Source organism: Meleagris gallopavo, chromosome 4 (assembly GCF_905368555.1).
Source record: "Meleagris gallopavo chromosome 4, MGAL_WU_HG_1.1, whole genome shotgun sequence".
Classification (NCBI taxonomy): domain Eukaryota; kingdom Metazoa; phylum Chordata; class Aves; order Galliformes; family Phasianidae; genus Meleagris; species Meleagris gallopavo.
Genome location: NC_139407.1, coordinates 52,129,703 through 52,145,858, shown reverse-complemented (window position 1 = coordinate 52,145,858; position 16,156 = coordinate 52,129,703). Strand labels below are relative to the sequence as shown.

The window sequence follows — 16,156 nt, the reverse complement described above, 5'->3', positions numbered from 1 at the left end:
ACCTACATAAGCTAATATAGAAACTACTCTACTATTTCTTTTTACTCAGAACACTTTCTCGTGTCTTGTACTAAAGGTTAGTAAAAAAAATCTAAGGTTCTTCTACAATTTGGTCTTTATTCTGGAGTAAAATACCATCCTACCTGTTAAACTTCGCAATTCCACTTTCATTTGAACTGAGTCTTATTCAATAGTTCTTAAACTGGTTCTGAATTTTGTACGCTGGTGAACCTCAAAATCAACTTTACCTAGTTCTTTATATTCTATCATCTACCCAGCATCAAGAAAATGACAGCATATGAAAAGATTTATTATTGATGGTTGGACTCAATCTCATGAGTCTTTTCCAACCTAAATCATCCTATGATTCTGCAATTCACTAAAAGATCTCTGCACACTTTTTGTTCTTCCTGTTCCTGACGTAAGAAGTAAATTCAGTGTTCCTTGCTCCTGGAACATTTATCATGCCTTTGATTTCTTTGTCACACAGAAAGACTGTCTGTGCAATAGGTTGATACAAACTACTGAAGAATGAAGATTTTGTGTTTGCTTTTGATTGCTGTAGTTGCTTTGTTTTGTTTAGTTTTAAGAAAAAAAATTAACAAATTTGAAAGTTCCATAGAAAATACTACCACTAATGTAAATCCAAATAAGCAAACCATTAGCTATTCTCAAAGACAAAAATATTAATCAAAATTTTAAGTACTATATGTCATTAAAAGTTGCAGAGATGCTTAAAATTTAAGCATCAGTTTCATCCTACTACCTCTCTCTTTCATATATGTTGATTAGTATTTCTTGCTTGCCCTGGCAAACTTTCAGATCATGCGAACACCTAATACTTCATGAGCATGTAAGTTTTCACAAGACCAGTACTCAAGGACAGGCAACGGATGAATAGACATCTTTTTACCACACATACAAACCCCTTGCAATTCCCAAATGAAAAGGCTCTTCATATTATTGAAAATTATAATGACTGTCCTTTGAAACTAATGACAGACTTAACATAGATTTCTTCAAGGTTAATGAATTTAAATCCCCATATCTGTAACCTTCTGCCACTTTCAACCATTACTGGTATGATATTTCTAAATGTTCACCTCATTACAAAATGCTGCATTATAAATTTCTAAAATATATGTATTTTTCTGTGGTATGCAATATACAAAGAACATTCTTCTCTGTAGAAGCCTGCAGGCAAACTTTCAAGGTTTAAAAAGCAGTCTCTAGAGAAGCTTAAAAAGATGACAAAGTCAATTAAGTTGTAAGAAATTCTTTATTTTTATGAAGAGGGAACATATTAGGAATTTCATTACCAGTCAGTGCTGTACTGCACAAGTTTATCTTTTGTAATTTCGAAATTCTGACTTCTGTTGTAAGCTAACCAGCAAAGGAACATCATATAGCCTTTTCAATCTTTGTTGAAAAAAGCATGCATCTTTATTTAGAGACTGAGGCCTGCCCCGAGTTGTTTTTTGTTTTTTGTTTTTTTACTTAGACCTTTCACATATCTTAGAAAGAAGATTATTACCACAAAGACATTGCAGACAATGTATAACACTACCCACCGAACTCAAAGTAGTCTGCATCTTCATAACAATTCAAAATGCAGTACAAAGTGTTACTGTAACAAATGAAGCAGTCAGAGACCATTGCCAAGGCCTTTTACCGAATGACAAAGCACAAGAAATCTTCCACAGATGCTGAAATTTAGAGGGAGCCAGACAGATGCTTTAATCCTATTTACTAAAAATAGCAATAATCATCAAATTACGAATGGAGACTACATTTCATATTTCAAGCTCAACATGTGCTGTGCTTAGCAATCCACTCTTTTACAGTGAAGCAGGCTAACTAAAGAATCAGACTATATTAAATAAGTCTTGTTAAATTCCTGTTGAAAAAACTAAGCATTATTTTTAGATATATTTAATATGCTGATGAGAATGTATTTACCATCCTATTAACTAAAATTCCCATGAATTTTTCCCTGCCATTTGAGGTAGATAACATTAATGATCTTCTGAGATTAAACAATTTGCTCTTCCTGAGAGATTTTTAAAAGGTAAAATTTGCTTCTAAATATAACCTGGGGAGACATAACAGTCACATGATGAAATTAGAAATGAAGTAGTTTGTTACCTATTAGCAGTATATCAAACTTACTTTCATCATGGTGATATGGGCTCCCTCGGGAATCCTCCATTATGAAAAATACTCTTTTCTCTCAGTCTTACTTAAAATCACACTTCCAACAACTCAAAAAGACTTTGTAGCAGAGCTTCCATCCATCTAAACAGGAGAGTACTGCAATGTCTATGACCACGAGCTCTGAGAGATAAAGATCAAGACCATAATTTTGTGAGATGTTCAATTCCTAACTTGCTGTGCTTTGTCACTTATTCAGTCTAGACCATCCACACTGCTAATACATGTAATAAGAGCTACAATAACATATTCATCTTGATTTAATTTTGGAAACATACATAATCATGAATAACCATTATATACATTATATTAGCAATTTCTAAGAACATATGGACAGCATTTTATGCAGTGTTAATATACATTCTAAATTTTACCATTTTTTGCTCTTTTTGGCCTGATTAAATGCAGCAGTAGTAAGATCACTGAAAGGTGTAAACAGTAGAATTTCCATTAAATGGTTATGAACTTTCTTATTCCACAGTGATACTAGGCCTGGGAATACATTAATTGATTTTTCACATAATTGAGGTCATTTATGTGGGATTTCTGCCACTTCTAGTTCTGCTGAGCTTTTTGGAGTTTGGATCCAGAAAGGACCTTCTATAACTTACCAACCATATCAAATGCTCTCCCTAATTTTACAGCTTTGGATAAAACATTTGCTGCAGTTGATAAATACTTGGACTGGGGACAAATATTTTGGCAGCAACTGTTATTGCCTTTGGAAAGCAAAACCCCTGAGAAGCAAATGATAAGGAGGAAACTGCTTTGCAGGAATTTATCTTTATGCGGACTTCTAGTTCACTGGCACACAGAATGATTCATATTTAAATATCTGAAAAGACAAATAACTTCAAGCCTAGAGAGGAGAAAACCTATTAAGAGAGAAAGATTTAAATCTGGCTAATGCTCTAAATACAATTTAAAAAATTAAATAAACCATTAAAGATACAAAATCAGTGCTTACTGTAAATCCAATGCATTTTCACAAACAATAACAAATATAGAACAGACAAAGAGGAGAACAGTAATTTGTTTTGCTGTTAGGGCTATTATATTACACTTCCATCTATTCCTTTTCCAAGCTAATCTTTTCTATCTTAAATCTTTGCAATTGTTTTAATACTGAATTGAAAAACAAACAAACGAACAAAAATCAATGAAACATAGACCAATCTAAAATTATTTGAATAATTAATTAATAATTTATGATTGAGAAGAATGTGTAAATCATTTATGTACTGACAGTAATGTATGATATATATTCTTAAAATAGAATGGGAACATTTATTTTTGAATTAGGTTGACAAGCAATATTGAAGTGGTAAATACATGAGCATGAAAACGTTACTGTACATTAATAATTAAAAATACCCCCTCACTCTTTATTTTTACATTCAAAATTATTTAAAAAAAATAAATCTACTAAAACAGAAGTGCATTAGACTTGTCAATGAAATTAACTGAACTCAATGAATAGCTTTAGCTTCTCTCCTTTAAAACAGAGGTAGTATTTTTAATATGCAAAAGTATCTTACTTTCTCAACAAAACAACTCCATTTTGAAATGTTAGTACTCTTCACATCCTAAAAATACAGTTTTTTTGTTTTTTTTTACTTGAAAAAAATCTTTATTCTTTACAGGAATAAGTCTAAAACAAATAAACAAGAATCCAAGAAGAATAAAAGGGTAGAGTAACTCCTGAACAATATGAAACATATTTCTTTGAAGTAAATAAAGCCTTCTGAGTTTACAGAATACACAGTTCCTCTTAAAAATAAAAGGTTTCAGACTAAAATGCAGAAGAACATGCTTTGCACTGAACTGAATATACTGGGAAAATGTGTTTCAGGGGTTACTTAAACTTGAATATTGATCAATTAACCCTCTCTTGCTTCATACAGCAGTGGATCTCATTATTAGAAAGGTTTAGAATAAAGCAGTTATTATGCACACAGAAAAAAAAAATCATAGACTTCTTAAAAGATCTTTTCTTCTTTATTAATTAATAATTATCTTTAAAAAAGAGAGAGAGAGAGAGAGATATGAGATATATACCATTTAACCTTCACCAAGATTTCACAGGTATTGTAATGTAGTCTTAAACTCCTTTATCACCTCTTTCCAGTGTAATCTCTTTCTTCCATATACAGATTTTCCCTTCACTGTGAGGGAGACCTCTCTCTAATACCTAAGCTGGAAGCAGTCTTGCTTTGCTCTACTTTTCTGTAGATTATGGCTCAACCAAAACATTCAGGGCAAAAAATGGACAGTTTTCATGGAATGAAACTGCCTGACAGGCTTCAGAAAGCACTACTTGTCTACTTGCTCAGAAGCAAAGTAACTAAAAGGCTACTGATCACAGAATGGTTTGGGTTGGAAGGGACGCTTAAGATCATCCAGTTCTAACCCTCCTGTCATAGGCAATGATACCTCCTTCTAGATTAGGTTGCTCAAAGTACCATCCAGCCTGGCTTTAAATGCTTCCAGGGAGGGGGCATTCACAACCGCACTGGGCAACCTGTTTCAGTGTCTCATCACCCTCACAGTAAAGAATTTCTTCCAAACATCTACACTAAACCTTTCCTTTACCAGTTTAAAGCCATTTCCCCTCATTCTGTAGCTAGATGCCCTAATAAAAAGTCCCTCCTCAGCTTCCCCATTGGCCCCTTCAGGTACTGAAAGGCTGTTAAATGGCCTTCTCAGAGCCTTCTTTTCTCCAGGCTGAAAATCCTCAGCTCTTTCAGCCTGTTCTCATAAGGGAGGTGCTCCAGCCTTCCAGTCATCTTCGTAGCACTCCTCTGGACTTGCTCCAACAACTCTATGTTCTTCTTGTGTTGGGGACTCCAGAACTGGAAGCAGTACTCCGGGTGAGGTCTCACAAGAGCAGTGTAGAGGGGCAGAATCACCTCCCTCAACTTGCTGGTCACACTTCTCTTGATGCAACCCAGGATACGGTTGGCCATCTGGACTGGAAATGCACATTGCCAGCTCATGTTGAAACTTTCAGCTGACATTCCTAAATTCTTCTCTTCAGGGCTGCTCCCAAGCCATTCATCACCCAAACATTATCTGTGCTAAGGATTACTCCAACCCAGGTGCAGGATCTTGCACTTGGCCTTGTTAGACTCCATGAGGTCAGTATGGGCCCACCTCTCAAGCTTGCCCAGGTCCCTTTGGGCAGCATCCCTTTAGTGTGTCATCTGCATGGGTGCACCCTATCCCACTACAAAGATGTTAAATAACACCAGTCCCAACACTGACCTCTGAGGAATGCTACTGATCACCAGTACCCACTTTGAGCAATTGATTGCAACTTCCTGAGTGCAACCATCTATCCAACTCCTTACTCCGCAAGTGGTGCATACATCAAATCTATCTTTCTCCGATTTGGTGACCAGTGTCAAACGCTTTGCACAAGTCCAGGTAAATGATGTCGGTTGCTCTTCCTTTATCTACTGATGCTGTAACTCCATCATAAAATGCCACCAGATTTGTCAGGTACAACTTGCCCTTAGTGAAGACAAGTTGATACTGCTGTTGGAGCTAGAATCCTTATCAGACCATTCATTGCCAATTAAAGACTATCAAAATTGGTTACCATCAAAACATGATAGAACTTGCCTCAGTTTTAAATTCCCTTGTATTACAACTTGGCATACCAGTGAGCTAATAACAACCTTCTAAAAATTCCATCTAACAGTAGAAAAGCATGAGTTTAAAATGTTGCACTGCAGAAGGGTGACTGAAAGGGAAGACTATGTGTTGATCCACTAAAGGCAAAAGTCTGGTTTAGTTTAATTAGACCCATAACAAGATTTTGACAGTATAATATCTAGATCAGCATCATCTGGCACCAAAGTACTAACTGTAGGAAGAAACCTGACTATTGCTTTCTTCAAGGATCTTAAGGAGTATTCCTTAATTAAAAATATCTTAACATTTAATAAAAATAACATAAAGAGCCTACCTTATTAGAAAGTGTTATTATATACTGCTATCTTGGATGTTTAACTAAGAAGATTCACTAAATGCCATATTTAGAAATTTATGGTTTCAACTAAGATAAGTACATATATTCTCCAGAAAAAAAAAAAAGAAACCTTAGTTTTCATATATTCAATGGTAAATTTCTGCCTTCTGTCATCTCCTATTCTCACTTCTTTTCCACTTCCCCTATTGCAAAAAGAGATCTGACCTAGAAGTATATTGATTCTTCACATCTCAGCAAAGAGGAATGTAGAACCAATTAGCTTTGGCAGCGATCTCAACACTGCAATTTTTTTTTTTTCCTTATGAGAAGGTCCACAGCTTCCAGCCATAGGAAACTGAACATTTCTTTTTTTAATATATACTTAATGTACTGGTTCTAGTCTGTGATCAGAAATATCAAAGTGTTGAGTAATACAGCTTTCTTGAATGAAAATGCTTGCATGTAAAGGAAATATTTTCTGAAACAGTATTTCAAAAATCTATTGAATAATACCAAATAAAAAACATACAACCTAGGAAATTGCTCTGAGTTATTCTATTAGACTCTTTCTTTATATTAAGTTACCAAGTGGAGCACCATAGTTAGAAAAATTGAGATATTTAATTAACATTAATTTGCTTTCTCCTTAAGAGAAAAAAATTCTTGGTACTTTACCTTTGGTATTTATTAGCAGTTATTATGTTAAATGTTTTTTATACTTCTTATACCATTGAATTATTTTTTTTTTTTAGTTCCCTGCAACATTAATTCCCTTCTCTCATATTTTCAATGGTACTAAATTTGACATGTAAACAGCAAGAAAACAACCTATTAAAACAGTAAGACAGTAAAATGATTGTTGTTGTTGTGCACAACCAGCAATGATACTTCTTTTCTCCTATCTTCTTCCTCTGTATACAGCTCCTGCATCGCTATGATCAGTTTCTTATTTTCATTTTTTTTTAATATTGTTTTTTGTATTTTCCTTTTCCCCCCTCAAATAAGGACCAGGGAGCTCCACATGATAATAATAATGATGTGCAGCAAAAAAAAAATGAATAAATACTGTGAGTAGTGGCTCAAGTATGAATATTAAAAGGGTCAAAATTAATATATTTATCCTTATTTCCAGTGAGATAAATTCAAACAGTTGAGATATAACAATAAAGTTAAACTTGTGTGTGTGTGTGTGTGTGTGTGTGTAAGAGCTACAAAATCCATCTGAGAATTAGTACAAGGACAAAAATAATAGTACTGGGAAACAAATCCAACGGATTTATTTTCCTTTATTTTCAAAGCTATACTTTAATAAGATACTCCGTAACAGTTACTTATATAATATTCTACCTGTTTTGGTAAAGTTCCATTAAATGAAGTTTAAAAAGTTTAACCTCTGCACATAATCAGGTCATGCAACAATCATCCTACCTGAAAAAGCTGCATGAGATATTTTGTTTCCCTTTTGGTAATGTTCACTGTTCAGGCCATTAAATGCAAAGTACGCAAACAGCAATGGACATCTTCACTCCTACAGGACTTTTTTTTTTTTTTTTTTTTTTTTTTTTTTTAGATGAGAACACACTACAGCAAAAATAGCATAACAGTTGCTACGGTTTGTTTCTGGTTTCCTTAAGAGTTTCTTTAACCTATGTCAGTAAAAAGTCCACGTATTCAATTTTCTACAAAGGAGACTGTTTTCCCATTTCCCTCACCAGGACCAGGCTGGCCTGCATCGATATACCACAAGTGTACTTTGCATGCCAAGTAACCTTGCAGCTTAAAGCAATTTGCGGGTCAAAGAGCCAGAGACACCACCTGCTGCTTTGTTATAGACTTGCTCTGTGCAGAAGGTCACGCTCCTTTTCAGGTGAATGGAACCTTAAGGGGTTCACTAAGTATTTCTACCACAACCTCTCCTTGAAAGAGGATGGAGATGATGGGGGAAATCATTTTGATCTGTGCAAGACTATTTGGAAAATGTTAAAGAGACCTTTACAGATGGTTATTTATACAGGATTAATTACTTAATTTGAAGACTATTTTACACTTCTAACTATATGCACTAAGAAGGGATTAAAAATTTTATTTCAAAATATTCTCTGAACTTAGTCTGCTTCAGGCATTCTTTTTCTATGGTTTAACTGCCCTTCCTGAACTATTAACACCTTCTGACTGTGACAATTTAAATGTATTTTAGGAGACCTTGGTACCTCCTTCCACAAGAACTTCCATGTTTTGTATAGTTTCTTCACCTGTCAGTCTTATGCAATTGTAAAATGTGCACTGCAATGAAATATGATGTTTAATAAAGCAAAACTGGAAAAAAATCAGTAAGCTATAATGGTGAGAAAATATGTATTGCTGCATCAATGGCTAGTAATTGCCCCAAGACATTTCCTTCACAAAACTTTTTTTTTTTTTTTCCTGTCTCTTGTGTTTAGAAATACTTAGGAAGCAGATGAACAAAAACAAACAAACAAACAAAAAAAAAACATACAAAAAACAGCTACAGTTTGCCATGGAAGTCTCTAAATCTGCTTGGATAAAATATATAAAATATGTGAGAAATGTAAGGAAGAGGAGATACTCAGAAGCAGAGAATCATTTGAGTTGGTATCAACCTTTAAAAGTCATTTAGTCTAACTTCCCTGCGATGAACAGGAACATCTACAGCTATATCAGGTTGCTTAGAGCCTGAACCATCCTGACCTTGAATGTCTCCAGGTACAGGGCATCCACCACTTCTCTGAGCAAATTGTGTCAGTACTTCACTACCATTATTGTAAAATCTTTTTTTCCTATGTTCAATCTAACTCTCCACTCTTATTGCTTGAAACCATTTCCCCTTGTTATATCAAAACAAACTCTTCTAAGTAGTCTGTCTCTTTCTTTCTTACAGATACTGAAAGGCTGCCATCAGGTCTACACAAGTTCTTTTCAGCAGAGTTGTGCTCAATCCTTTCATCCCCAAGCTTGTATTGATAGCAAGGATTTCTGTAACCCAGGCGCAAGACCTTTCACTTCTCTTTGTTGAGCCTCATTGAGGTTCACCTGGGCCTAAGCCTTTTCAGGTCTCTTTGGATGACATCCTTCTCATAAGAGTGTCAACACAAACTTGCTGACAGTGCACTTGATCCCACTGTCAATGTCATTGACAAAGATAATAAAGAGCACCAGTCCCAGTACAGACATCTGTGCGACACCACTCATCTCCATCTGGATGCTGAACCATGAGAAGGCTCATCTACTTACATGCTGGTTTTTTCGTTTGTCTTCCTCCAGTGTAGACTTACCAAGAAAAAAAAAAAAAAAAAAATCATAAAGACTCAAATCTTCCAGCTTTTCAACTTTTGGTATGTAAGTGCATCTCTCCAAAGTGGATATGACATGGAATTTTAAAATTCTTATAAACGTACCTGAAATTCAATCATATTCACTGGTATACTGTAGAGCCTTAAAAGCATTTGGCACATCTTTTATAATCAGGCTCTTACATATGAAGAGTAATTTAACTGTCTTCACATCACTTTTCCCTCCCAAAACAATGACAGGAAGAACAGATTACATACACTTCTGCAGTATTCTTTCTGAACAGAAATCATTGAGAACTGCAGCTATTTAACATCTCTAAAGATAGCTTCTTAAAGTATACTGAGTATACTAACATAAAAGAAATATAATAAGGATAGGAAAGTACTGAAATACATGAAAAATAAAGAGTTTTCCTGGTTTTAAAAAAGAGGAAAGAACAAAACAAAGAAAAATTCAAAGAAAAATAACATGGTAAAGAATTAAAAAGTTTTCAGTTTTTTTTTTTTTTTTTAAAAGCAGTAGAATATACAGTGTAGTCTGAAAACTGAAAGGTTTTTTTTAGACCAATAACTTTGAAGAAGGACCTGCCAGGTAGATTGCTATAATTTTACAGATATAGCTCATTCAGTGATCTAAAAATCAAATTTCATATCGACACTTCTTAATGTTATCAAAACTTGCAATTATTTTTTAGTCTTCTATTCTTTTCATTACACCTTAGTTCAAAACGAGAATCACTCATGATATAAATTTATTTATAGATAAGAGTAACCCTCTCCTTAATAAGTTCTTCGTACTTTACTCAATTATCTTTAATACTGAATTCACGTGGCAGAAAAGACTTGATGTGGGCTTTTTTTTTTTTAATAAGTAATTTTCTGTGTCACCATTACACATTTGTACATATGTATCAACAGCGACTAAAATGTGCCTGACGTTGAGCTTCCCAAAAGGTGTGCTTTTTTATACTGTAGAAGCATTCAGTGTTTACCTTCCCTGAAATTTTTAGCTGTATGAAAGCATAAGATTATAAGCTTCTTTCCCAGAAAGTTTTGTTATTATTTTATTGCACTATTCATGTTAAGTGAAGCTAAAATTTTAACTAAAAGAAAAACATAGTAATAAAGGGTTCAGGAAGAAAACTGTTATAAGAACTCCTATGTAATCAACTATCTTTTAGGAAGAAACAACTAAATTTACAAAAGACTGAAGGAAACATTTCATAAGTTAAAAAACACTTAAATCTTTCTAAGCCTTATTAAACCTGTATAGGAGGTTTTGAAGAAAGGAAAGCACTTTGAAATGGCAGCTTCCTCTCCTTGCTTTTATCATTAGTAGGGGGTCTGAATCTTCGTTACTTTTTTTTCCTAGTATGAAACTCATGAAGAAAATTGATTCAATCTCTAATGAGTACAATCTCATACCAAAAGACTCTTGTCCAGTTATATGTCCAACAACAAAATCTAAGTCTTATCAGTTACCATATCTGAACACGCCCTCTGTGTAGAGAAACAACAAAGGATTAAATATTGTTTTACTAGATAATGGTATCTTACGCAATCACCCTCTAGTGGAAAAGTAGAAACCAAGGCCTTTGCGGAAAAATAATGAACAATGAGTCAAATTAATGTAGTATGGAGAATATCAGAGTTGTGTTTAGTGGGAGCTCAAAGAGGATATGAAAGATTGCATGGTGAAGTCAAAGGCAAGAACTAGAAAACAAGTAGCAATATTATAGATCACCATATAGAACATTTTGGCAACTTCTATTGGAAATTGAATTAGATAGAGAGCTTTGAAGAAAGACTATCAAATTAATATTCACTGAGTAACTTTATTACAGTCCTTGCTCAATACAAGCTCATAAAAATGGAGTGTTAGATTTGTTAAACATAAACAAATACTTTTAAAGATTCTAACAAAATTCATGGATATTCCACTCTATGAACACTCAAACTCTGCTTTCCTATACCATAGAGGAAGCAGGAAGACCAATATCAATCTTTCAAACACTACGAGGAACATGTAAATCATCTAGAATCCTGATCCCTGCGATCAGACACAGACCCACATTTTATATTCACTTTTGAGCTAGTTGTATGACTCATATAGTGTTTGATTTTTATTTATTTATTTTACAGTCTCTGAACTTAAAACATAGTGTATTTCTCATCATTTTATTACCTCACACTATTTCTGAACATTTCAAGCAAAATCTCCTTGTCCTTCTTTGGACTTGAGGCCTGTTGAATGTCTATAAATTTATTTGCTAAGGGAATAAAATGTTATAAATGAATAGTACCCTCAGTAATACAATCATTTATGTTTCACTGGCACATTTTGCGATTGCAAAAATATGCTGCAGTAAATGGGAACTCCTTATTGAGGCTGAAAATCTTTCCCTGAGTTCCCAAGGACCTATTATCCCTACAGCTTGTCTCAATATATAAAATTTCACCAAAAAAAAATATTCAGAATTTTACACGATAAACACACTAAGGACATCCTGGACTGAAAAGATGTTTAAGTCTTATGACTTAATGATATGAATACATTGTCCATAACATTGGAGAGCACTATTTATTTATTTATTTTTAAACCAGTAGAAAGGGGCAGGTAAAATAATTTAATGGGTCACTTAGTCCTTTACTTATAACTTCTCTGGAAAAACATGGAAAGACTTGTAGAATTATTTTGACTGTTTTTTCACATGAGAAATGTGCTAGTTTAATCAGTGTTACTTTATTATTATAAATAGACCATGAAACTTATCTTTATTCTACATCATCCTGCTTTTTCCAACCATGTTACACAGATTGATCTGCTTGAAATAATACATTCCTCCACGAAAGACTGAGACTTACCATAGGAAAACTGTTAATGGTAAATAGGAAGTACAATGGGTGAAGCACCACGAAAGCTTAACTAGCATATAAACAGCTTAATCAAAAAAGGATATTTTATTATGTTGATGATTTTATTATATACTTGTAAGGGCTAGATAGTCTCCCATCTAATTTTTCAAAGAAATTTCAAAGAAATATTTCAAAGAAATAATACAACAAATACCACTCTAAACTTAACTGCTAAACCTCCACCAAAATTGAAAAACTATCATTTACTATATCAGACTTTATCCATGGTAAAATTATATAATTCATCATGCAAAATTGAAGTTATACACAGCTTTTGAGGTGGATTGAGAGGTGGGCCATTTAAAGAGAGTTTATGTGAAGAAAGGAGAACAGCATTTTACATGTTGTAGGACGGGAAAATTTTAAACTAAAAGCAGAGATACCTATACTAGATGTCCAAGGGGAGCTTTTCCACAGAGAGGGTGGTGAGGCACTGGCACAGGCTGCCCAGAGAAATTGGGAGATATTCACCACTGGAAACGTTCAAGGCCAGGATGGGGCCCTGGGCAGCCTGATCTAGTGTGTGATTTAGTGGTCAGCAATGCTGCCCATAGCAGTGAGACTGGAACTAGATGATCTTTGTGGGCCCTTCCTAACCAAGCCATTCTGTGATTCTATGATCATATAATATGAAGCAAAATATTCCACCTCATTAGAGGTAAATATGGAAGCAATAAAAATAATTTAGTCAACATTAAGGCTCATAGAAGATGCTTGGACACTGAGTCCTACTTAGGCATCTTTCTAAAACAAAACACCTTCATGTTTTTTTTTTTTTCAGATTTTTTTCTTCTTTTTGCTTTGAATACATATTACTAAAATGAACATTTGTTTCCCCTGTATTTCTATTAGAAAGTCCTACAAAGAAAGCTTGATAAAATAGTTTAATTTTGTAGAATGTTGTTGATTGCAGTGATTTTCCTGAATCTTCTGACAGAAACCAGGCAGATTTCCCAGGATAACATTACTTGCCAGCAAGCCTATCTCCTCAGCAATCTGAAAATGTTGGCTATCTGTGATAAAACTGGATACCTAGCCACCTAGGAGATCTTTCATTAGCCAAGATACTCCACAGAGAAAGGGTTTCTTTAGGATATCCAGGGCATCTAAATACTTCAGCTGAGCTGGCATAGAGCCCTGCATTTCTGATATTCTGGCAGCAACTGTTAAAGACTTTTTTGGGCATAAACTCAGTTGTGAAGTGGTTCCCAGGAAGATGGAACTTCAGATTTCCAGAAAACAAAAGAATTCATTTTATTTCCAATTACTATTTTTTTTTTTACACTAATACTTAAAATTTGTTACAGTGTGAGAATTTTAAGAATAAACGGATTTCTCAGTACTCAATTCTCAGCTTTATGGATAACAAAAACAAAGAAAAAAAATCAAATGGAACCATCATAAACTGCTCTTCTTTTTTTAAAAAAATTAATTTGCCTCAATTCTTTACTATCTGCATGAATGTCTTTTATATTGAAAAATCAAATCTGCCCATTTAATCATATTTCTTGTTTGCATTAACAAATTCAGAAAGTAGATTACAGCTCATCAAGTGTACACTGATATAAAGAGAAGACCTCTCCATTATCTAACAGTACAGAAATAACTCTGGGTTGAATTTTTTCCTCTTTTCTTTTGTTATACTTAGACAGTTCCCTTGTCTTTTTTTTCCCCCTCTAGAAACTGGGGTATTGGATTCTTACTGGGATCAAGGAAGTCACATATGCAGTGAGTAAAGAATACAAAAGTAAAGAACTTAATGAAAAATAAGCAACTGAAAAAGAGCTCAGTTTGGTTTGAGTTTGCATTAGTTTAACTCCCTCTGTATTTTTGCATTCAAACAGTAATTAAAACATGCAAAAATATTTTTTTGTGACATCTATTGGTAATCTGTTCATATTTTGAAAGACAAATGCGATAATAATAAGAGGTGGGAGAGACATAACACGTACTTTTACTAGTTTTTATCTTATTTTTTTTTCATCCTGGAAAACTGGATTGAAAAGATTTTTTTCAATAGTGCTTAATAAAGAATAATCTGTTATATTTTAAATGAAAGTACTTTTCTCTCTCTTTAAAATTAAAAGCTGAGCAAATACAGTCTTGAAATTTATTTCTTTGACATTAAATGGTTGTAATATCTGACAAATAATTTAAGAATTCTATCTTCATCAGTTTTTGTGGAACTCTCAATTTATTCAGATGCTTCTGCAACAACAAAAATATATATTTCTATGCATTTTAACAATTGCAAAGACATTCCATTGAAACCCCATTTCCAACAACCATAGAGAGAAGGGGAGAAAAGTGGAAATAAATATGAAAAAGTCTAGAATGCTAACCTGAAATCATTTCTAAAAGTTTTCAATCTGGGGCTAAATGCACTGCAAATACTTGGCAGTTGGGAAATAACACTCGAAGTATTTGAGATCCAACTCTATTTGAACCTATTGGATGTAATTTGTAAGACGAGACACATAAAACTCTTTAATTTAAACAAATTGTTGCCACACTTGAAACGTAATTAATCTTGGTGTCCAGGGTATTTTTGCTCTTTATCACATCTTGAACTTGAAATTCTGCTGGTTTTGCCAAGTGTAAATTAAGTCCTAAGGGGGCTATAACCTTCCAACAGCTGATACGCGTCAATTATGCAATCCCTCTATTTTCATTCTTCCTACCTTCACGTCCATGAAAGCAAAGCGAAGTAAATCTAGTGAAGACTGAAGACTCTGCTTCTTCCTTCCATAGCAAATTTTTCAGTGATTCTAGTGAGGAAGCACATCACGTTAAACTGTAAAAGACAGCTGTTGATATTTCCTACACTCTGGCAATCACTTGGTCTACTAGACAGAAAAAATCTCATTTCTTTATGGCTGGCTGAAGGGAGAGAGAGAGAAAATAATTCTCCACCAAAATTTTGAAAGAATAAAATATAATTTTCCCACTTTTGTCTTTGCTTTTCTGCGCAAAGCTGCAAGCTGCTTTGTTAGGTTTACCATCTCACAAATAAATTTCTGTGGTCATGCCTTTGCAGCTAGTCAATGTTCTGAATTGAATAGTTCTATGCTGACTTTCACTTTCCTCATGCATTGGAATTTTTTTTGTCTCTCTTCTCCTTTTCTATATTTTAACAGAAATATTCCACGCATACAAAAAAAAAAAATCCAAAGAACAGAAGGAGACTATATTATTCTGAAATTATGGATTTGTAAGTGAGAAGAGAGGAAAAGGTGAAGTACAGTCAAGGATCTTATGGGTAAAATGTAATAAATTTTATCTACACAGTTAAGGTGAAGAAACATGGTCAGCTTTCAGCAGCCGAGGGAAAGGCAAGCCAAATGACTCATAAGTAGGTGCCATTCTTTGCATTGCATCTGTTGGTTTTAGACAGATGTATAAACTCAGATGAGAACTTAAGATGCGCCAGCGATGTGTGCTTTCAGCCTGGAAATGCAGCCATATCCTGCACTGCATCAAAATGAAGGTATGGAGGGAATTGTCCCCCTCTGCTCTGCCCTCATGAAGTCCTGTCTGGAGTACTGCATCCAGGCCTTAAGTCCCCAGAACAAGAAAGATTTGGAGCTTCTGGAACCGGACAAGAGGGCAGCTGGAATGTCTCTCCTATGAAGAAAGAGAGTGGGAGCTGAACTTGTTCAGCCTAAAGCAGAGAAAGCTTCTTCAGGCAGAAAGAAACCATTGTGGCTTTCTAGTACTCAAAGGGAGCTTACAAACAGTAAGGAAA

At 34.3% G+C, this 16,156-nt stretch overlaps 1 long non-coding RNA gene across 5 annotated transcripts in view; it reads right to left on the bottom strand.

Moving 5' to 3' along the window:
* The window catches only part of LOC109367390 (uncharacterized), a 146,117-nt gene that overhangs the window by 127,057 nt on the left and 2,904 nt on the right, over positions 1 to 16,156 (bottom strand). For 4 of the 5 annotated variants that reach the window (XR_014883188.1, XR_014883190.1, XR_014883189.1 and 1 more), the window contains exons 2-3: positions 15,093 to 15,179; positions 2,170 to 2,334 (exon numbers count right to left, since the gene is read on the bottom strand). This is a non-coding gene — a long non-coding RNA (uncharacterized LOC109367390). The remainder of the gene's footprint in view (positions 1 to 2,169; positions 2,335 to 15,092; positions 15,180 to 16,156) is intronic. The other variant, XR_014883192.1, reaches the window with a different exon arrangement.